The 23376-nt window shown below is 48.1% G+C and overlaps 1 protein-coding gene across 2 annotated transcripts in view; it reads right to left on the reverse strand.

Moving 5' to 3' along the window:
• The window catches only part of GDPD5 (glycerophosphodiester phosphodiesterase domain containing 5), a 120930-nt gene extending 97958 nt beyond the window's left edge, over window positions 1-22972 (reverse strand). For both annotated transcript variants that reach the window (XM_083170395.1, XM_083170394.1), the window contains exon 1: window positions 22814-22972. The gene's annotated coding sequence lies outside the window, so the exon portion shown is untranslated. The remainder of the gene's footprint in view (window positions 1-22813) is intronic.
• Between the last annotated feature and the right edge of the window lie 404 nt (window positions 22973-23376).

Genomic DNA, 23376 nt, shown 5'->3' on the forward strand with positions numbered 1-23376 from the left:
GATAACGCTAGCAAACTTGTTTATGCTAATGAAGAACAGAACGCGGTCGCTCGGTCCTAAACTAGGGCATCAGATGTCGGAGCGAATGCCCGTCTCTCCAGTGTGTATCCAACTTACGCCAAATGTTAAATCCAATGAAATGATTGCATATTGGGAGCCAAGCGAGAGCGAAATGTCGATTTCATGAAATAAAGGCCGTATCCATATTTATTGTGCGACAATAAATGTCAGACGCTTTAAGTGTACACACACTAAGGGGATTATTCTGGTTCACTCACAAAGGCACAAAACTATGCGCACTGCAGGTGGGGCAGATGTAACAGGTGCAGAGAGAATTAGATTTGGGTGGGGTTTGTACTTCAAACTGATATCTATATTGCAGTGTAAAAATAAAGCAGCCAGTATTTACCCTGCACAGAAACAATAAAACACCCAAATCTAACTCTCTGCACATGTTACATCAGCCCCACCTGCACTGCATATGGCTTTGTCCATTAGAGAGCGATTGTGCCTTTGCGAGTGAACCAGATTAAAACCCTAAATCTGGTGGGAACAGGCTGTGGGGAGGAAACCCTGATAGGAAGAGAGGAAAGAAAAGCTGATTTTGTTGAGTAAACAGGTTCCTGCTTTCTGCAAATGTCGCGGCCTCAGCCGACTGCTGGTCCCATTGTACCAAGAGTTCTTCCAATTACTGCTGGTGACACATTTCCCAAACAGCATTTAAAATGATAAATACATGTTCACAACTAAATAAAATCCAAAAAAAAAAAGTATTTGACTGTGGTCAGAGCCTGGAGTGGATCAAGGGAGAGAGGTGGTGACGTGGGCGGTCTCTGTACAGTACCCCCTCTCTCGCTGCCATATGTGCCCTTTCCACGGACACGCTTCACTGTGGTGCACGCACCTCTCTGGAAAGTGGTACAGGCACCATTTTCCCAGCTATTTCTGCAGATCCATGCTGCCTGTGCCACGTTCCCAGTGATATCTGTTGCTCCTACAAAGAGTGGAGTATTGTGAATGGCTGCAGGGTGAGCGGTGTGTGCACCCCCTGCACCCCTTATGCATCCGCCAATGGTCAGAAAACACTTTTGTGGGAAATTGGATAGAAGAGGGTGAGAAACCAATCACTAGTCAGGACAGAGCTGCATGTGACAGGGGCAGTGACATGATGTGAGGAGGGGAATGGGGGTAGCAGGAAGTCACAGACTGAGAGTTATATAGTAGGAGGAGCAGGGTCCCCAGCAGCACAGAGTATATCAGGAGATGAGTGATGTGTCAGTGAGGACAGGGCTGCATGTGACAGGTGCAGTGACATGATGTGAGGAGGGGAATGGGGGTAGCAGGAAGTCACAGACAGAGTTATATAGTAGGAGGAGCAGGGTCCCCAGCAGCACAGAGTATATCAGGAGATGAGTGATGTGTCAGTGAGGACAGGGCTGCATGTGACAGGGACAGTGACATGATGTGAGGAGGGGAATGGAGGCAGCAGGAAGCCACAGAGAGTTATATAGTGGGAGGAGCAGGGTACCCCAGCAGCACAGAGTAGATCAGGAGATGAGGGATGTGTCAGTGAGGACATGGCTGCATGGGACAGAGGCAGTGACATGATGTGAGGAGGGGAATGGAGGCAGCAGGAAGCCACAGAGAGTTATATAGTGGGAGGACCTGGGTCCCCAGCAGCACAGAGTATATCAGGAGATGAGGGATGTGTTAGGGTGGGATGTACTAAAGGGAAAATGCGGTAAAACGCCCGTTTTACCGCATTTTCCTATTTACTATTACCCGGCCGCACGGATTTCGCCAGGCAGGGTATCGCCACCCAAAGGTGGCGATACCCTATAGAAGCCTATGGGCTTCTTTTCACCGCCCGCTGCCTCGCCGCAACCCCGCCGCCTCGCCGACCCCCCCTTTTCTCCTCCCTTGGACCTGCAAGAAGGTAAGCCCTTCCTCCCCCTAACAACGCAGCCGGACGTCCTTCCGGCTGCAGGGGGAGGAGGCGGCGCCGGGGACAGCCTGCTTAGCTGTCCCCAGCGTGTAGGCAGCAGGGAGGAGACGGAGACCCCCCGCAGACCACAGTACAGGTATCGAGGGGGGTCTCCGTTACCGCACCGCGATGCCAGCCGCATATGTTAGTACATATGCGCTGGCATCGCGGCGATGTTTATTAATACATCCCGCCCTTAGTGAGGACAGGGCTGCATGTGGCAGGGGCAGTGACATGATGTGAGGCTGGGAATGAGGGCCGCAGGAAGCCACAGGCTGAGTTATATAGTGGGAGGAGCAGGGTCCCCAGCAGCACAGAGTATATCAGGAGATGAGTGATGGGTCAGTGGGGACAGGGCTGCATGTGACAGGGGCAGTGACATGATGTGAGGAGGGGAATGGGGGCAGCAGGAAGCCACAGACTGAGAGTTATATAGTGGGAGGAGCAGGGTCCCCATCAGCACAGAGTATGTCAGGAGATGAGTGATGTGTCAGTGAGGACAGGGCTCTATGTGGCAGGGGCAGTGACATGATGTGAGGCTGGGAATGAGGGCCGCAGGAAGCCACAGGCTGAGTTATATAGTGGGAGGAGCAGGGTCCCCAGCAGCACAGAGTATGTCAGGAGATGAGTGATGTGTCAGTGAGGACAGGGCTGCATGTGACAGGGGCAGTGACATGATGTGAGGAGGGGAATGGAGGGAGCAGCCACAGACTGTTATATAGTAAATAACAGAGTTACTTGTATCCAGACAAGGCTGGTAGCAATAAGTGCAGCATTACTGTATTGTCAGAATGCATTATTGGGAATCACTCAGCTGCCCGGCATCATTTTAGCAAATTATGTTAATTGTAGACTGTAATTGACGACCATCGGCAATTAATAAATAGGTCTGCAAAGGTACATATTGAACAATAAACAAATACCCGTCACTAATGCTCATGTGTAATCATGGGCTTATAAAAAAAAACAATGCAAAAATAAAAATAAAAAAATCAGGGGACTATTAGAAATGGGTCAAGAGCTTACAAGGACTGGCCACACTGGGAATTTGGGCAAACCATACTAAAAAAAACAAATGGGCAGCTCCATCCTCCCCCCATCACGCCTGCAGTAACACTACCATTCGCCATCACAGGAGCTGAGAGCATCACCACTTCAGAGGCCAGCAGAGTACCACCGCGTACATATCCCTGCATGTGACCCTGCCACATATCTGGTGACGGGAGAAGGACCCCAACTAAGAAAACATAGGACAGTCCCACCCCAACTCCTGCTTCCTGTGTCACCATGTTCTGTGTAGGTGGAAGTGAGAGATTACTAATTCCCGGCACAAGAACTCTCTATTTCAGCAATTACTTCAGAATAATTCTGGAGTGGGCGACTCAGCCAGCCACGCTGCTAGTGCAGCCAAAGGAGGCTATGTACTAAGCATTGGTGAGAGATAAAGTACCAGATAATCAGGATGGGTTTGAAAAATGACAGTTGTGAGCCGACTGGTTGGTACTGTATCTTTCTCCAAGGCTTAGTACTTAGACCCCTATGTCTAACATCTGAATGAAGCAGAAAGTGGTGGATCCTAGTAACAGTGGGCCTGATCAAACATGTTGGCAAGGACAAAAACGTGCTGTACTGCAGGTGGGGCAGAGGTAACATGTGCAGAGAGTTATATTGAGAGGGCGGGGTTATTTTATTTCTGTGCAGAGCAAATACTGGCTGATTGATTATTTCACTGCAATATAGATTTCAGTTTGAACACCCCTAACCCAAATCTAACCCTCTCTGTACCGGTTACATCTGCCCCCATCTGCAGCGCAGCATGGTTTTGTCCATCTGCAAAAATTGCAGCCTAACAGACCTGAATCGGGTGGTGTAATTGTCCACCAAGTGCCAGATTCTGATGTGGACACAACAGCGTGTGCAATACAAATGTTTGTGCAGTTTGGAGAATAAATGTTGCACGGCGCACGCTTCCTAATGGCCCTGCGATTTCTGTTACACAGCAAATTTGTGCATTGATTGATAGTGAGCGTTTGTGGGGTATAATGGGGAGCAGGGGTGGAGAGTCAAACGCAGTCAGGGTGCAACCGTTTCAGGGGCGTACGTCAGAATCTTTGTTTGGTGGTTGTTAAAGACTTTGGCGGTTTACTTGCGACGGAACATCTGTCCGATGGTGCGACCAATGTTGTATCTCTGTACGCAAGCACCGAATTAGAGTCGCCACCTGTGGGTAATCTCTGCACAAATCCTTGCGTCTGTCTCATTAGCATATTTGAGCAGACCCACTGCATCCAGTTACGCCCCCCTCTAACTCAAGCCCTAGGTAGCAGAGACTAATGTACCCACTCACAGCGGGCATACCGCTGCGTAAGCCACCTTGTACCACGTGAGGTACCGTGGTGAGGTTATTAGTCATTATCGACTTGATAGGCTGCAATGAAAACAATATACTTGGAAAATTGACATTTTTTTGCCTCATTATAAAAATGTGTTGTTTTGGAATTTAGTGTCTGCTCCCAAAGCATAAATTGGCAGATGCCACCTTTGGCAAGTGCGCGGTCCGGGTGGGCTCATTTGCAATCCTGCATAACATGCAAATTTACATGAAAAACAAGAGAATGCAGGAGTATCAGTGTCGGTGAGAGATTTCATTATTGTCGGTCTTCCAACATGACAGGTGCGTCGCCTCACAGGACAAAACACCGGTTATTCAGCCCGCACTGCGATGGGGGGGGGGGGGGGGGGGGGGGGGTGGGGGTTGGGGGTGTTGTGGGAAATGGTAAGGACACTAAATTACTGCATTTCCTGCTAATATTTCCTAACCATTTCTCCTTGTAATAGCTTCACAGAGCTTCCTAAAATAGGTTCCTTTTAAACTTCATTTCCAAATGCAATTTCAGATCCAATTAGACTTCAATCACTGTCTAGCGTTCACCCCCTTTTCCCATTGTCGCCAGATGCGCCAAGGAATCGTACAGCTTCCGCCTGTTAGATGGATCCACTTATTGACCTAGACAGCAAACACAACAGAAGAATCTAACAGAACCAGACAATAGATAGATATATATATCATTATATATGTATTGAACTACTGTGACCCAGTTCTACAATACGACGTGAGGTAGAAGCATCCATTTCAGACAAGAGGATGCAGAATTTCAGAAGACAACTGCAGAATTGTAGCTAAGGCATTTTTAGTGAGAACGCATTACTGACAGACTCGGCTTCATTATTTCAGCTCGTTGTCCTGCTACTTCAGTAGGAACTTTGACCTACAATACATGGTGTTAGGGACAAGCCAAAAAACCATGCAGCCGGGAAACATTCCTCTCTCTGGAATGTATTGAAATAAAAAGTGATTTTTCCACTGTATTAAGAGATTTAGTGCAGACCACCCAGCCAAGTACATCATACGTTACTCACCGCACAGCCGCAAGCAACACAAACCCTTAGCCGGCTGTCAGATACAGAATAAAGTATCGCAAGCTCAGCGCTTAAAAAACGACAGAGTATGAAGGAAAACGCAAAAGTAAATATTTTCAGAGAAAACGTTAGGGAATAAAAGAACGGTAAATCACAAAAGGACAGATTCACCTGAAATCTGGAAGACGGCTTTCTTTTTACCAAAGGACTAGCAAATATCACAGGCAGCGAAAGCTGAAATTGCAAAGCATAGCACGGATTACCATAGTCTGACTAATAGAATGCAAACAAATCTCCTCCGCCTATACTCTCATTACAGTTTAACCCTCCATGTCCTTAATTAATAAGGTTCATGCACTTCTTGTGCAAGCCATCACAACTGTTCCCCATGTCCAGGGCATATTCCAATACAGAGGTGAACTAAAATGGGCTGATCCAATAACCCCATACCCCTTTCCAGTTTGCTACATCCATTTGCAACAACAAAACTATCCTGTATATTGGGTTTAAATTAAAGCAATACGCAATTCCCATCGTTGGCAATTCTCGGTGTAGGCCAGTGGTGTCAAACTCATGGCCCCCCAGCGTTTAACAGGCTTTTAACTAGTACTCTATATGTTGACCTCACGGTGTGACAGATGTACTAAGCCTTGCGGAGAGTGACAAACAAGCCCCTAACTGTCATTTTTCAGACCCAGCCTGTAACATGGCAGTTCGGAGCGGATTGGCTGGCTGTTTAATCACTGACCAACCAGCTCCTGCAGTTTTTTGAACACAACCTGTGACGTGTCAGATAGGAGTGGGTAGGCCGGTACGTTATCTCTCCCATACTGTATACTGAACGTTTCCACCTTCTGCCATTAGTAACAGTTAATGCTGTGGCACTGCGCTAATCCTACATTTCCACCTCCACAAGGAAAAAGGGCATTTACAAGATTCCTCTCTCGGCTTTGTTAATCCGCCCCCTGGCAGATGCCAGGGTGCCAACAGGAACATGAAGTCACTTGCACGTCACGGAGAAACCCCCCCCCCCCCACAACAGAGGAACAGCTGGAGACGCCGGCCCCCTCTCCCCAGGAACTACAATATAAATCAAAGTGCTGGACACACTGCACTCGCTGCTCACCGAGAGACATATTAGTTGTTCACTGAACCCTGCCATATGGTGGAGAGTATCTCCCTCGAGTATGGGTCATCGGGTCGACACTAGTGGTTGACCTTCATAAAGGTTGACACGGCTAAGGTCAACAGGGTCAGAAGGTCAAGCATTAGTTAGACAATGGGAAGGTCAAAAGGTCAACATGCGGTTTCATGTTTTTTTGTCCCGGAAGTCGACATGAACACCAGTTTTAGAATCTTAGGTAAATATACGCCTTCATTTATCAACACCCACAATCCCAGGTCCCGTTACAGTCCTGGACAGCTATTCCAGCCCCCCGCTGTGCCAAAGGGACCCCCCGGGGGACATTACACAGGCCGCAATATGACAGGATCACACGCCAGTCGGCATGCCGGCGATTTCCATGTAGCATGCATATGAAATGACACAGGGAGAGGAGGGTTAAAAAATAAAAAAAGGGAATGACAGGGTGGACAGAGGACACACACGTCAACATTTTAATATTGTCGACACCAAAATGTGTGATATAGCACCATAGTGAAAATGTCAATACTCGTAAGCATTACCATAGAAATGTATAAGCGTGTTGACTTGCTGCATGTCGGCATGACGAACATGTGAAAATGTCTGTATGTAATGGGGGGGCGCGAGCAGGGTAACCCTAAAATACAGTACATCACCGCTTTCTTTAATGAATGTTGTGCGTCATCTATGACTGTATCCGCTTGATGGGTCAACAGGCAGTAGGTAGATATTGACAAAAAGGTAGACACAAGCAAATGCTCAACAAGGTCAATAATGGACATGAGTTTTTCACGATTTTTCTTAAAACCTACTTACTCCCTTTCCAGTGTTGACCTTTTCAATGTCGACCTAGACCATGTGTTGACCAATAGTGGTCATCCTAATAACTCACACCCTCTAGGACCACCACAAATACATCTGCGGAATGGACCCTGGGGGCATAGCTATTTGCAGATCTGCAGTGTCCCCTAGGGAAGTTCTGCTGGTCGGCCTACAGTTTGTGACGGTTCAATTGAATAAGTCCGTGGTTCTTAAACTCAGTCATCAAGACCCCACACAGTTCACCCAGCAGCTGCACAGGTGCACTCATTACTCATTGACACATCTTGAAAGAGGAACAGGTGGAGCTAAGTGTTTCACTTGTGATTCTGTGAGGAACATGCGCTGTGTGTGGGGATCCTGGGGACAGAGTTTGAGAACCTGTGGTATAAGTCATAGGTAAACCTTAGCCGAAAGGACTACGGTTAGGCCAGCTGGAAGCTGGGTCATGGAGCACGATGACGGCCATTATTCCACTCACCCTGATAAGCCAACCAGTGACCTCTATCGGTACGTGCGCAGGATGGCGTTGGGGCACACTGGGATAGGAGACGATTGGGAGACGCTAACCCCATTACCAAGATCGCTCGGCAGGGGGAATGCACCGTAAAACAGGGTCCAAATTCGGAAAAACAATTGCTACTTTTAGGGACGTCGTCACCACATCAACATGTTGGAACATTACCCAAAATCCCCAGGTTGGTACCTAGGATATTGGATTTTGAAGCCACTTGACGTCAGAGGTTTTTTTCCCCCCATAAAAGATCGCTGCAATAAAGAACGGTAAAACGAGTATATAGAGGAGGTTCGAGATTCGGTACCAAGCAGCGGTAACAATAGCGGAAGGGGACAGCAAGGAGAGCATATTACATCCTCCCCAGAAGAGCTTACACTCTATACACAGAGGACACCATTTTCTTAGCTCAGAGGAAGATCAGCCAGCCCCCGACCCACAACTGTAAGATCATCAAAACCTCATTACCATATTATTTACTAAAAAGACATTAACATGATGCCAGTCTATGCAAATTTAATGCTCCAATTCCCCATCTCCCCTGAACACACAACATTAACTCGTAGCGGATGGTAATGGCATTAATAATGTCTATGTAATAACTCCGCATTACTCCGACTAATGCTCCCGTTCCCAGGCAGACACTTGTTACTACAGCGCCCGTTATTACCACCTGAAAACCTCTTCAGTGAACCGCGTGGCCCATTCATCTGTCACATCGGAATCAGAGGAACAGGCAAATTATAGCCCTGTACACGCTGAGCTGTCATTGGCCGGCTGCTGGCTTCTTTATACGAAACGTACGCGAGTCATTAAAGTAATCAGGAGCTGTGTCTCATCAGCTGCAGAGGTTCAGAAATAAGGTTGCGTTATACAGGGAGAGAGGGAGGGAGAGAGAGAGGGAGGAAGGACCACCTGGCGATGGTCACCAGCACACACGGCATGGGTATTACATGAGGAGAATGGTGCTACAATTTACGTTTAAATACATTTCATCTCTGTCCCCCCTTCTACATCCACACACTGTTGCATTATTATTTTCCATTGCCCGAGTTTAGCTCATTATCTGTCCTCCATTTTCTTCTTTACCCTACATTGGATGAAAAACTCCCTTGAGAACAAAAAAAAATAAAAATAAAAAAAAAAGTCACACGGTACTTGGCCTGGCGATTATGGATTGTGTGCTAGCACCGCAATCCGTTTCTCAGCCAAAAACTGCATCACAGAGAGCTGTGAGGGGTTCTGGGATAGAGGAACGAGCATGTTTAGGCCGATGGCCGCTAGTTAGACCAGTGGTTCTCAACCTCGGTCCCCAAGTAACCTCAACAGTGCACATTTTCCAGGTCACCTGACAGGTGCACTCATTCACTGACACATTAAAAAAAATAAAAAAATGATCACAGGTGGAGCTAGGTCGACACAAGTGAACACTCAAAGGGAATGTGGTCGACAGTAGCAAGGTTGACACCTCGCTGCGCTCGCCATCCTTCAAGCACAGTATTATAATGTAACCATCTCCACATTTATAGTAAAGTCGGAACCAAGTGGACCGGCACCCCAAAAAAAAACTGAAAAACTCGTGTCGACATTGTTGCTGTCGACCACGTTCCCGTCGGTCCTTCACTTACGTCGATATGGTGCCACTGTCTATCTAGACGTCATCCACCAAGTTTAGCAGTCAAACTAGACCATTGACCAGGATACTGTTAAACATGGTCGATGCGTCGCCCGACTGGGAGGGCTCGTGCATTGCCCTAAAGGATGACAAAACCTGTGGCCTCACCAGGTGACAATGACCAGTATATAATGAGTCATCTTATGGTCTAATGTGAATAACCCTTTGGCGATGTCATTTTGTACCTAGTTAATGAATACGCAGAAATTTGCTTTAGCCCACAAAACATCTGCCCCCACTGTGTGTGTGTGTGTGTGTGTGGAGGAGACGGGGACGCTGAGGTACAGCAGATTCGGGATCCATGAAAACACAGGCGGCTTATTGTTCCAGCTGTCATTCCTATAAACTCTCACAGCAGCCATTAGTCAGTGAGAAACGTAATTACCTCAGGAACGTGAATTTCAATGACCTGAAAGTTTGGGTTTATTTATAAACCGGCATTCCATCACACAACGCAACCCCGTGTTCTCACACAGCGATGTATGTGGGTCATCAGAGGGTTTTTCGCAGAAAAGGGGACATATTTCACCTGTCCGCTGTAGTGAATAGGTGAGCAGAGGTCTCGCGCTGCTGTCGCACAGCTGTATGCACGCACAGTGTCAGGAGAATTCTGTGGTGTGGTCACGTGTCTGCAGCCGGCAATTGTGGAAAACCTGAGCTGTACAGAAACCTATTCAATGCTCTCTTGTTCAGGGGGTTTTTCATGTTGCTTGATCAAGTACAATATGTACGGGCTCTGGAAACAACGGTGCTTAGACTCGCTCAGCAGAACACTGAAGAGCGAAAACGGAAAATCGTTATCTGGTTACAATAACAGAACTCATTATAGTGGAATCCAACCGACGCCAGAAGGGGTGCTAGTTGGGATGAACCTTTAAACGACTGGTCTAATGGTCTCAAATATTTACATGTATCATTAATTCTTCAATACCCTACGAGGGTACACAGATGTGTTATACACTATTGCTGCAGTCCCACAATGCACCTGCCAGGTTGCGGGCGATTCCGCTGGCACAGAGCGCCTGTCTTACACACAGGGCGATGATACCGTATCACCGGACTGCACAATTCGTTTGCTATGAGACACGTATATATCAGCGCCCAAGGGATTCCGTATACAAAGCACAATGGAACTGGGCGGGATAGAACGCAGGCGTACATATTCACTCGGTCGCACACAAGTGGCGCTTAGCAGGTATATTAATACAGTCTCGTGAATCGCTTTTGTCGCATCACAGCGAAGGAATTCCTTAAATCTTTTGGAAAAGTATTGAACGCACAATCCAGAGTCACATCCGATACGGATGATTCTGAGGGGCACTAAAATCGCAATGCGTACGGGTCTCCGAATACTACGCATACGCCAAATGTTCTGTCCACGTACCTTGCTATCTGATAAATGGGCGTTTATGGGCGGTGGCGACCAAGCAATCACACAGACATGGAATTGTGCCATAGGTGTGCCTACCGACGTCTGTACCCAATCACAGCACGGTACTTCCGTTTTGGATGCACCTGGCTGGTGTAAGACGGGTACTAATTAGGTGGGCAAGACAGGAAACCACGTGTAGTCGCACAGATTAAATTCCCAAGTGGCAGCGGATGGGTGCGAGTCATGGGGTGCAACGTGGGAGAGGATAACGGAACCTGATGCGGTACCAGAGGAGAACAGGCATCTGGCTGACACCCTGAATACAATCTGAAGCTGTAAACAGAGCAGAGGATTTTCAAGGCCTTTTCCTATTATATTTGTATTTTACATTCTACTTTAAAATGAATACAAAGGAAGAAGCACAAACTAGAAAAGCAGAATAGCAACACAGAAGCCAGTCTGCCTAATACAGTGGGGGTGCACCCACTGGGATCAGTAGAAAGGGCAACGGCCATGATCTAGGGGCCTTGGCTACCTGGCTCCTGCCCAGTCTTATATCTCTCGTCACTGTTCCCATGAGACAATGCTTCTGTTATACCAACTCATTTTTCTGGAGAGCCAGGGCCTTAGTGCACCCAAATACACAAGGCTGCTGGAAATCGGGGGGAGAGCACCACACTACACAGAGCCGCCAGGCCTGAGGAGGAACCCCCCACCAATGCACAGAGCCGCAAGGCCTCAGAGGAAGGATCCCTACTGCACAGAGCCACCAGGCCTCAGAGGCAGGAACCCTACTGCACAGAGTCGCCAGGCCTCAGGAGGATGGGCCCCCCACTGCACAGAGCCACCAAACCTCAGAGGAAGGAACCCTACTGCACAATCGCCAGGCCTGAGGAGGAAGGAACCCTACTGCACAGAGCCACCAGGCCTCAGGAGGAAGGAACCCTACTGCACAGAGCCACCAGGCCTCAGGAGGAAGGAACCCTACTGCACAGAGCCACCAGGCCTCAGGAGGAAGGGCCCCCCCACTGTACAGAGCCGCCAGGCCTCAGGAGGAAGGGCCCCCCCCCCCCCCCCCCCACTGCACGGGTTGGGATCAATTGGTGGACAGTCATTAGGTCGACATGGGAAAAGGTCGACATGGTTCTAGGTCGAAAGGTCATTAGTTCGACAGTCAAAAGGTCGACATGGGGTTTTTCACGGTTTTCTTTAACCCGAATGTCAACACAGTCGACATTGACACAGTTTAAAGTGCACCGCTGCACTCGCGATGCTTCGGGCACGGTGCCTCGCTACACTATTTTATTATCCCACAATGCCCTAGTGCTGGCATGTCCAACATTGGCCCTCCAGATGTTGTGCAACTACACATCCCAGCATGCTTTGCCACAGTTTTGCTATTAGAGAATGCTAAAACTATTGCAAAGCATGCTGGGATGTGTAGTTTCAAAACATCTGGAGGGCCAACGTTGAACATGCCTGCCCTAGTGGATGGTAGGGCATGAAATACCGCCTGTCGGCACAAAAAAGTGAAAAACCACATGTCGACCTTTTGACTGTCGATCTAGACCAGGACTGGGCAATAGCGGCCCTCCAGCTGTTGATGGACTACACATCCCAGCATGCCTTGCATCAGTTTCAGCATGGCCATATAGCAAAACTGATGCAAAGCATCCTGGGATGTGTAGTTCATCAACAGCTGGAGGGCCACTATTGCCCAGCCCTGATCTAGACACTGTCGAAGTAATGACCCGTTGACCTAGAACCATGTCGACCTAATGGTGTCAACAATCATGCTGTAGACCAAATGACCGCATCCCCAATGCACAGAGTCTTTAGAAAAATACATTTTTGGAATAGAACACCATGAATATCCTAATCCACCGATATATAAACTGCAACTAGAGATGTGACAAACAAGACAACATATGCACTGCCGCCCACACCCCAGATACAGGTCTGTCAGCCAAAGAATCACGTTTCCTAACTCTGCAATAGCCAAGTGCTGGGAGCAGGCGCCGCACTACCTCTCACACCTCAACATTTCCCTTGCAAATGTCCCCAGCGGCACTATTCATATCCAGGTCTCCTCCTGCTGAGGCCTCTCCTGGGGATCACACATCCATATCACCAGCATGACGCACAGCAATGCCTGGTAACTAATATGGTCTCTGAGGTGAACAGACCATGTGGAAAACCTGTACGTGGGGGTCCCGGGCACAACGCCACCCAACTCCACCCTGGGCGAGGGTCTGTGGCATAATGCACAACTACACCCCGAACGAGGGTCCCGGCATAATAAAACTTGCTTTCAGGGTAGCCTGTGGAGCACGTTCCCTAGAAAGGTACTCAGAATGCTACTTTGCATCCAGTGCAGTTGCATAGTTTGCCTTCTCTTCCGCATTCTCTCCTCCTAAAGCGGTCCAACAAAGCCATTCTAATTGGCTCACATAAAACATAGCAGAGTATATATACCGGAATAAACCTGCTAACGGACTTTATAACCCGCGTCCACGTCATGTCGGTACCAGCGCTGCCTGCAGCAGTCACACATGGAAATGCTCATTAGGTGCACACCCCAGGGGGGACCAGGAGAAGACCCTTCTATAATGCCTGCAGGGATTCTCCATCTGATATTTATGTTCCCCTGTGCTAGGCCCAATTCTGCAGATAATTAAAATGCAAAATACAGCGGCGCTCTCAGGAAGGGCAGGACCGCGCTGGCTGCGGGGACGGGCTATATCAGTACCCTAACACTCAGCTTCCTTGGGACATGCAGATCAATGTGCGCTGAAGACTTATTGACGCGCAGTTTAGAAGAAAGCTTAAGCTGCGGATTACACCCAGCAATGGCTTATTAGACGTCAGGATTGTCCTGGCCGACGCGGGCTGCAGTACAAGCCAAACACAAGCCGACATGTCCAGTGGCTGTCTCCAGAAATAACCATATAGTCCCACCGTGGGCCGCAGGGAGGGAATAACCCTCAGAGAGGTGCGCATTTTATTATTTTGCCATTAGGGAACCATGTTCAGCATAAACAACTCCCAATGCCCTGTGGTGACACCAGTTAGTGCCAGCCTCCAGCTGCCCGCTCAGAAATAGGTCATTTAAATTCTGTGACCAGACCACCCATGCAGTACCTCGCTTGCCAAACTATTTCCCCTTCAGGGATCGGGTCTTGTTACCCAATGCGCTGGCCACCTGGGCAGTGCCAGCCAATAGCATTCATTCACTCAGCTAGTAAGATATAGACATTTGAGGGTCAGCGATCCCCATGACAGGGCAGAATCGCACCAATAACCGCAGCACGGAGAGGCGGCAATTGGCAAGGCGGGCGTTGAAGCTTCTGCAGGCAGTGGCAGAGTAACCCGTACATACCATGCCATAGAACATGGGTGAGATGATCCAGATGATAGACCGACATGCAAAATGTTGACGAGTTTTTCATGATTTTTTCACGCTTTATCATCCACATGAACAATAAAGGGTTCCGAGCGACGCGAGGCACCTCACCGGAAGCATGGTGAGCGAAGGGAGTCGTGCGCTACACAAATTAGGGTCCGCGAGTTCAGGTGTCAACACTGTCATGTGTTGACCACCCCATGTTGACCTTTTGCCATTGAACGAAGCAAAGACAAGACAAATAAGAGGAACATTACTTTCACTCCCCACCACATAGGAGGAGAGCCACAGGAGGGGATAACTGGACATTACAAGCTGCTGCTGTCAGCTCTCCGTGTTACAGTCATACATCCCACGCGTGTTACGGTCATACAAGCTGCTGACTACAGGCAGAATGAGCCCGCCAAGTACACGGAGGCTGGGGGAGTCCGATGGAAGGAGACAACATATAACCTGGGACATACCGTATACTGACCAGCAGTTACTCAGACAAGGGGGCTCATCCGTTGGTTAGATCCCCTCTCTGTCCGGGCTGATGTTCTACAGAGACACATCCCAGAGAGGAAAGATCATCTCATATCTCTCACATGTAACAAGGCGTGGGACAGTTCCGGGGACGGTCAGTCACCTGTATTACATACCCATTCCACAAACCGCAAGTGACATCACAATGATGTTTGTCCCGTGGGTAGTCAGGTGCAGGTTTCTGGCCATATTATTAGAATTTTATTTATAAAAAGGCGCCACAAGTGTTTCGCAGCGCCGTACAAAGGAACAATACAGGGAGACAAAACTTGGCATAACATTGAATAAATAACAAAAATACAGTACAAATAAAGAGCGCCACAGATCAATACACATTACAGCTTAAATGTAAGTAGTGAGGACTCTTAAAGAGCTTATATGGGAAAGTGGCCATCGACTGACACCTTGCTGAGCCTTGTAGTGCCACACACAGAGAGAATGAATGCAGGTGCACTATTTCATCATTTTCTAATAATAATAATTTTGCAATAAGTGTTACCATTAAACAGAGGTTTGTTGCAAAATTACCAGCTTACCCCCCATGCCCCAGTAACCACATATATAGGGAACATCAGTAACGATCTAGGGCTTCAAGTGTAGGGTGTAGGGGAAAGTTAAGTGTTATGGAGTGTTAGGTAAGTTGCAGTTACTACACGAGGAGAGTGCTACAGGGGAGAAAAGGTGTGAAATGTTACATAGGATTAAAAAGAAGTGTTATAAAGTGCTGAAGATAATCGTTGCACTGTGGTGCCTTCAAGTAGGTATTCAGAGCAATTCAGGGGGCCCCACCCCACAAATGACATGACTATATAAATTTATGCAGGGGTTCCTCTCGTCTAAATTTGGAATTGGGGGGGGGGGGGGGGGGAGAGAATCACCACCCAGAGATTTTCAATTGATCAACAGAATACTTATATGGCAAAATGATCTATGTAATGTAATGTACCAGCCAGGATGGCCCAGAACTCCAGTCATTTATAACCAATATAAAGAGAATTATATTACTGCAAGGTCAGCTGCAGGCTGGGATGATCTGCTTCTGCAAGTGGTTGTCCATTCTTAACAACCATAATGGCACAGTACAACTATTGTGGAGGATGTGGAAATGCACAGCACCACTTCTGTAGCCGAGGTGTCACTTCTGCCATCAGTTAGTAATGTAAGTATATGGGCAAATGCACAGCACCACTTCTCTTGAAGAAAATACTGCATACAATGCGCAGCAGCTGCTCATGTAGAGTTATATAGAGGTGGGGGTCATATATAACAGATAAGCAGCGTACGCTGTAACCATCTGTCTAGGGATGAAGGAAACTTAGAAGCACCTCTGAAGTGTACCTTCAATGTTGCTTAGACTGCCAATGCCCCATGGGGTGTAATGTTTATCCTCCATGACAGGCAATGATAGAGACCCAAATACAGCAGCCCCCCTGCAATGGGCACTGCCAACCGGTTCGGGGTAGCCCCAGAGATTCCCTGCAGACCTTAAAAGCACCACAAAATTCCTTGGGATACCGTGGGACGAAAATCTATTTGACACCATGTCCTATATACAGGCTGAATTTCCAAGCAGTACGCCGGCTAATAAGGTTTATATCGTGTTCCACCAGGCACTCCGTCAGTTGCGTGCTCAGTGACGCCTGACCAGGCAGATAGCTGCGCCCCGGGGGGATATTTCTGTAGCACAGAAGTGACAGCTCCTCTTAGGGAGACATTATACTAAATGGGGCGAGCGCTGTTCTTTCCCTTTCTCCTAGGATTCAGCAAAAACAGAACCGGTCTCTTGGGCCAACAGCGGCTTAATAACACGGACCCGATTTCTGGCCGGCGTTTTAAAACTTGTCAGACGCAGCCTCGAGGGGCCGACGTTCCCCCCCGGTCTACTGACTGTCGGGAAGCAGATTCACAGCGAAGGTCAGAAGGAATTTTAATAATCCAAAATAGAACAAGAAAACCATGCTTTGCCCGATTTATATAAAATCGCTGTACGCAATAAATGAAGAATCGTTGCAGAACCCCCCCCCCCCCCCCTGCAGCATCCTACGGGGCCCCTCGGCAGCGCAGCGCCGCAATATATACAGAGGAAAGTGAGAAATGTAAAATATATGCATATATTGCCAAAGCCTAGCAGCGGCCTTCAGATTAAACATTACACCCAGGGAGCAGACGTTTAACTCGGCTATAAATAGCAGCTTGCTGAGGAACTGTCTCAACATGTTGGATATATAATTCCATCCGCTGCAAAACCCTCCAATGGGACATCGCGGCGCTGCGGAGAGCCTCATCTGCATTCTACAGCGGGATAATAATGGGTATACCGTAGGGGACAGCCGTGTGGGTGCCCGTCCTATGTGCAAGTGTCCAGCTAGGGTGCGGATGGAACGATCGACACACACTACTAGGTCGACAAGACATTTTCACTTTTTATATTATTGGTCTACATGGACCCCCAATTAGTGTGGCGATTAGCGCGCCATGCTTCGGGTCCACGTGAATGTTCAAGTTTGCAAAATTCCCCCCCCCCCCAAAAAAATGGTGAAAAACTCATGTCAACTTTTTCCTGGGTCGACAGATCATCAAGTTACACTGCAGATATCACCCGGATGATCAGAACATCAGGTAGGGCAATACAAACCAGCACAGGTATACCGCTTTCACAGCGCATCTCCACGTCGGACCTCCGGCACTTTCACAAACCCGGGTTTAACCCTTCTTATATCCCGGGTTGAATTACCAGGTTGGTCTACCTGGGTTATTAGGTTTGGTGTTTTTACGCCTCGACCCGGCAAAACACGATAGTCAACACGAATATGTCAATACCAGAACGCTGACATCCATGCTCTGTGTGCAGTGGGCAATTCCTGCGGGCGGCGATGTAGTTAACTACATTGGCAGCGCCGCAGAAGAACGATCTAGTACATACGCACGATATCAGTCAGTGACGTCACTGTTGTCGACATGTAGACATTCTGAACATGCAACTTAACCATGTTGACATCTTTCTCAATGATCTTAATTCCACCATTTAGATTCTGACCATAACAATTCGGAACCTGTGGACATTCGGAGCAGATACCCACCCACGTTCTGCCACGAGCGAGTCAAACAGCACAGAACACAGATGATGGGGCTTTGTTTGTTGTTTTATAAAGCTATAACAGGTATATAAGGGAGATTAGCATATTCCCATATCATTTCACACGTTCCCTGGAAGCGCGATTCTCACTCTCACCGCCGGAACCGCGTCAGCCCTAGAAATGTATTCTCAGAGTCTTTGCAAGTCATTTATCTTTGGCGCGGTCGGCTTTCTCGCCTCCTTCCCCATTGATCAGAAGCGAATAGATCATTGTAAATTTGTATCTAGCGCCGCGGCGCCCATACAGAACGGAATGCACCGCACATAGCGGAAGGTCCGATGGTGACTTCTAATATCCGGTATATTCTATGGTAAGAGGTGTTGTATTCCTTATAGACATTCACAATAACTGGGTACCATCCTGTCGCAGGATTTAGAAGAAATTTCAGCGAAACGCGTCGCGCCCACCACTGACGATCTCTGCGTGTGGTAAATGGATGTGAGATAATCATGGTTATACAGATAGCAAAACTTCACCCACGCCCCACCCCCCATGATGCTGCACTATGGCATGGAGGGAGAATAGAACGTAGCGTGGCATCGTGCCCGAAGCATGGCAAGCACAGCGACCCATGCAAGGGGAAGTGGTACACTTTGACGGTGTCCATGTCCACATTCGGGAAAAAAACTCATGTCAACCTTTTCGCTGTCAACATTATTGACCTAGTGCTTGTGTCGACCCTATAACGTATACCCAGAGTATCATACAACAACTGAATGCACCAATTCCCATATTTAACATGGAAAAGCAGATAACACGACACAAGGTTCAACTTTTCCCCTCCCGGCAACGTACCCGCAGGGTGTCACCTTTACCCTGGACGGGACCAATATCCCTGCGCCAGAGGACAATGGTTTCTCTGCACTCGGATTGTTCAGCATCAGTTCAGCCTGGAGAAAAGTGCATTTACAGTATATTTGGGACAGAGAATTTCTTCATTATAGCGGAGAACGCTACAGGACACCAGCTGCTATCTGCAGCAGCTCACAGACAGCAGGAGATGTCACCGGACAGTGCCATAAGGGGAACAGTGTCCAGCACCGGCAGCAGCCTCCTGATGGCAAGGTTGGCCCTGGGCTTTGCAGAATCACCTTACATTCTCCCTGCTGGGTACATATTTAGAAGCAGATAATCCCCCGGAGCACGTGGACAGTGAAATCCTCCAGACAACTGTCTAGTGAATGAAACCTATTTAATAACATATAGTGGCATCCACCCCAGTGCCCGCCGAGCATTTATGGCGTCACGTGTGGTAGAATAGGCAATATCCCTGCGTGCACAGGATACTGGGAATTAATAATAACCTCTGCGAGTGACAAAGCCGGCTCTGCAATGCAATAAGTCACATTGCTGGCTGGGGACGCACAGCTGCTCCTAGTGTCATGCGTTGTATAGGATGGTGTGCAGGCATGGCCAGTGCTCGGAGCATGAGTGATGTCATTACTGTGCAAGTTACCAGCAGTGACCACAGATACAGTCATAGAATGAGAGCACTGACCTATGCCCCCTTATACCCGCCCAAGCACTCCTAGTGTCATGCGTTGTATAGGATGGTGTGCAAGCATGGCCAGTGCTCGGGGTATTAGTGATGTCATTACTGTGCAAGTTACCAGCAGTGATCACAGATACAATCATAGAATGAAAGCACTGACCTATGCCCCCTTATACCAGCTCAAAGCCACGCTGGTGGTAACTATATACTGCACTATGCCCCCTTATACCGGCCCAAGCACTTCTAGTGTCATGCGTTGTATAGGACGGTGTGTAAGCATGGCCAGAGCTCAGAGCATGAGTGATGTCATTACTGTGCAAGTTACCAGCAGTGATCACAGATACAGTCATAGAATGAGAGCACTGACCTATGCCCCCTTATACCGGCCCAAGCACTCGTAGTGTCATGCGTTGTATAGGATGGTGTGTAAGCATGGCCAGAGCTCAGAGCATGAGTGATGTCATTACTGTGCAAGTTACCAGCAGTGATCAGAGGTACAGTCATAGAATGAGAGCACTGACCTTTGCCCCCTTATACCAGCTCAAAGCCACGCTGGTGGTAACTATATACTGCACTATGCCCCCTTATACCGGCCCAAGCACTTCTAGTGTCATGCGTTGCATAGGACGGTGTGTAAGCATGGCCAGAGCTCAGAGCATGAGTGATGTCATTACTGTGCAAGTTACCAGCAGTGATCAGAGGTACAGTCATAGAATGAGAGCACTGACCTATGCCCCCTTATACAGGTTCAACGCCACGCTGGTGGTAACTATATACTGCACTATGCCCCCTTATACCGGCCCAAGCACTCGTAGTGTCATGCGTTGTATAGGATGGTGTGTAAGCATGGCCAGAGCTCAGAGCATGAGTGATGTCATTACTGTGCAAGTTACCAGCAGTGATCAGAGAAACAGTCATAGAATGAGAGCACTGACCTATGCCCCCTTATACCGGTTCCACGCCACGCTGGTGATAACAGAATATACTGCACTATGCCCCTTTATACCGGAGCAGGCACAACGCTGGTGATAACAATATACTGCACTATGCCCCTTTATACCAGCCCAGGCACCACACTGGTGATAACAGAATATACTGCACTATGCTCCCTTATACCACGCTGGTGATAACAATACACTGCACTATGCCCCATAATACCAGCCCAAGTGCCACGATGAGGATAACAGAATACACTGAACCATGCCCCCTTATGCCGGTTCAACGCCACGCTGGTAACAAAATAAAGTGCACTATGCCCCCTTATACCGGCTTAAGCTCCACGCTGATAACCGAATATACTGTACTATGCCCCCTTATACCAGTCTAAGAGCCACGCTGGTGATAACAGAATATACTGCACTATGCCTCCGTATACTGGCCCTAGAGCCACACTAATGATAACAGAATATACTGCAATATGTGCCCTTATACCGGCCAAGTGCCACGCTGGTTATAACAGAATATACTGCACTATGCCCCCTTATACTGGCCCAAGTGCCACGCTGGTTATAACAGAATATACTGCACTATGCCCCCTTATACTGGCCCAAGTGCCACACTGATGATAATATACTGCACTATGCCCCCTTATGCTAGCCCAAGTGCCACACTGATGATGATAATATACTGCACTATGCCCCCTTATACTGGCCCAAGTGCCACACTGATGATGATAATATACTGCACTATGCCCCCTTATACTGGCCCAAGTGCCACACTGATGATGATAATATACTGCACTATGCCCCCTTATACTGGCCCAAGTGCCACACTGATGATGATAATATACTGCACTATGCCCCCTTATACTGGCCCAAGTGCCACACTGATGATGATAATATACTGCACTATGCCCCCTTATACTGGCCCAAGTGCCACACTGATGATAATATACTGCACTATGCCCCCTTATACTGGCCCAAGTGCCACACTGATGATAATATACTGCACTATGCCCCCTTATACTGGCCCAAGTGCCACACTGATGATAATATACTGCACTATGCCCCCTTATACTGGCCCAAGTGCCACACTGATGATAATATACTGCACTATGCCCCCTTATACTGGCCCAAGTGCCACACTGATAATAATATACTGCACTATGCCCCCTTATACTGGCCCAAGTGCCACACTGATGATAATATACTGCACTATGCCCCCTTTCACAGGATATTCTTCTACAGTACTGTAGTTACAGCAGAATATACTTCACAGAAAATACTGTGCTGTAGCCCCATATACCCATTCCTTATATGTGCACTGTACAACGGGCTGAACAGACTATACTGCACTATGATTCCATATACTCCAATTTTATATATGCCATGTAACACACTATACACACACACTGATAGAGGGACAGAATGAACTGCACTTAACCCCCATATGCTCCCCTTTATCTCAGAGGAACATAATATACTAAACTGCACCCACATATTGTCCCCCACTATATACACACACACACCCACACACAGGAATATAATCTACTGCACTTCACCCCCATATGCTCCCCTTTATCTCAGAGGAACATAATATACTAAACTGCACCCACATATTGTCCCCCACTATATACACACACACACAAGGGAATATAATCTACTGCACTATACCCCCATCTGCTCCCCTTTATGTGTGCATTATAGCTCTGTGCACACAAATAGAGGAACAGAATACACCGCACTCTACCCCCATATGCTCGCCCATTTATCTATGCACTTTACCCCTATACGCTCCCCCATTTATCTATGCACTATACCACTATATGCTCCCCCATTTATCTATGATTGCACTATAGCCCCATATGCGCCCCTTTGTGTGCATTTAGTGTTATAGTGCAGGTAGAGAAACATAATATACTGTACTATACCTCCATATGCTCCCCTTTATCTGTGCACTATAACACAATATACTGCACTATACCCCCATATGCTCCCCTTTATCTGTGCACTGACCCTATACACAGTGATAGGAACATAATATACTGCACTATACCCCCATATGCTCCCCCTTTATCTGTGCACTGACACTATACACACACATAGGAACGTAATATACTGCACTATACCCCCATAGGCTCCCATTTATATGTGCACTATAACATATTATACTGCACTGTACCCCCATAGGCTCGCCCTTTATCTGTGCACTAGAACACTAATAGAGGAACAGTCTGTACTGCACTGCACCCCCCTATGCTCCTCTATACTCACTAGTAGTGGGACTACAGGTGCCAGCAGGCTGAGAGCTGGCAGGGCATGCTGCTCCCTGTAGTACATGTGCTGCCCGGGGTGGGGAGTGGAGTGAGGGCGGTGTCGCTTACACTTACCCCGGCCGGCTGTGGGTGTTCCCCCCGGGGTGTGCAGCTCCGGGCCCCGGGGAATGTGTGCGGGAGATGAGAGCTCCGAGTGACCCGCTCCCGGCTCCGGCGCTGCTGCTGCTGCTGCCGCTCTACTCCCAGCCCCAGCCAGGCACCGCCTCCGTCACTCACCGACCGGACACGCCCCCGCTCTTAAAGAGACACGCACAGCTCCTGGCTCTTAAAGGGACAGGCTCCTCCATCATCATCATCATCATCATTCTCACCACCACATCCTCTAATCCATCATCATCCTCTTCTTCATTACTTCATCACTTCTTCATCATCAGATTCATTTATTTATGGATTTGTCTATTACCAGTTATGTGTATATGGGGGCAGTGGGGGCAATGATTCATTCTGATCTTCATAAACATAAATAAGTCGTTTTCCATTTAGTTTGCATTGATGCCCAGTAAGCGGTGATAAACATGCCCAGTAGGCGGGGACGGATTAAGGGGGGGGCCCCCTCTATCTAGGAGGGACAAACACAGACTTTTCATGGGGTATATTTATATATATATTACATTTAT

This window comes from Crinia signifera, chromosome 2, assembly GCF_055691185.1.
Source record: "Crinia signifera chromosome 2, ASM5569118v1, whole genome shotgun sequence".
Taxonomy (NCBI): domain Eukaryota; kingdom Metazoa; phylum Chordata; class Amphibia; order Anura; family Myobatrachidae; genus Crinia; species Crinia signifera.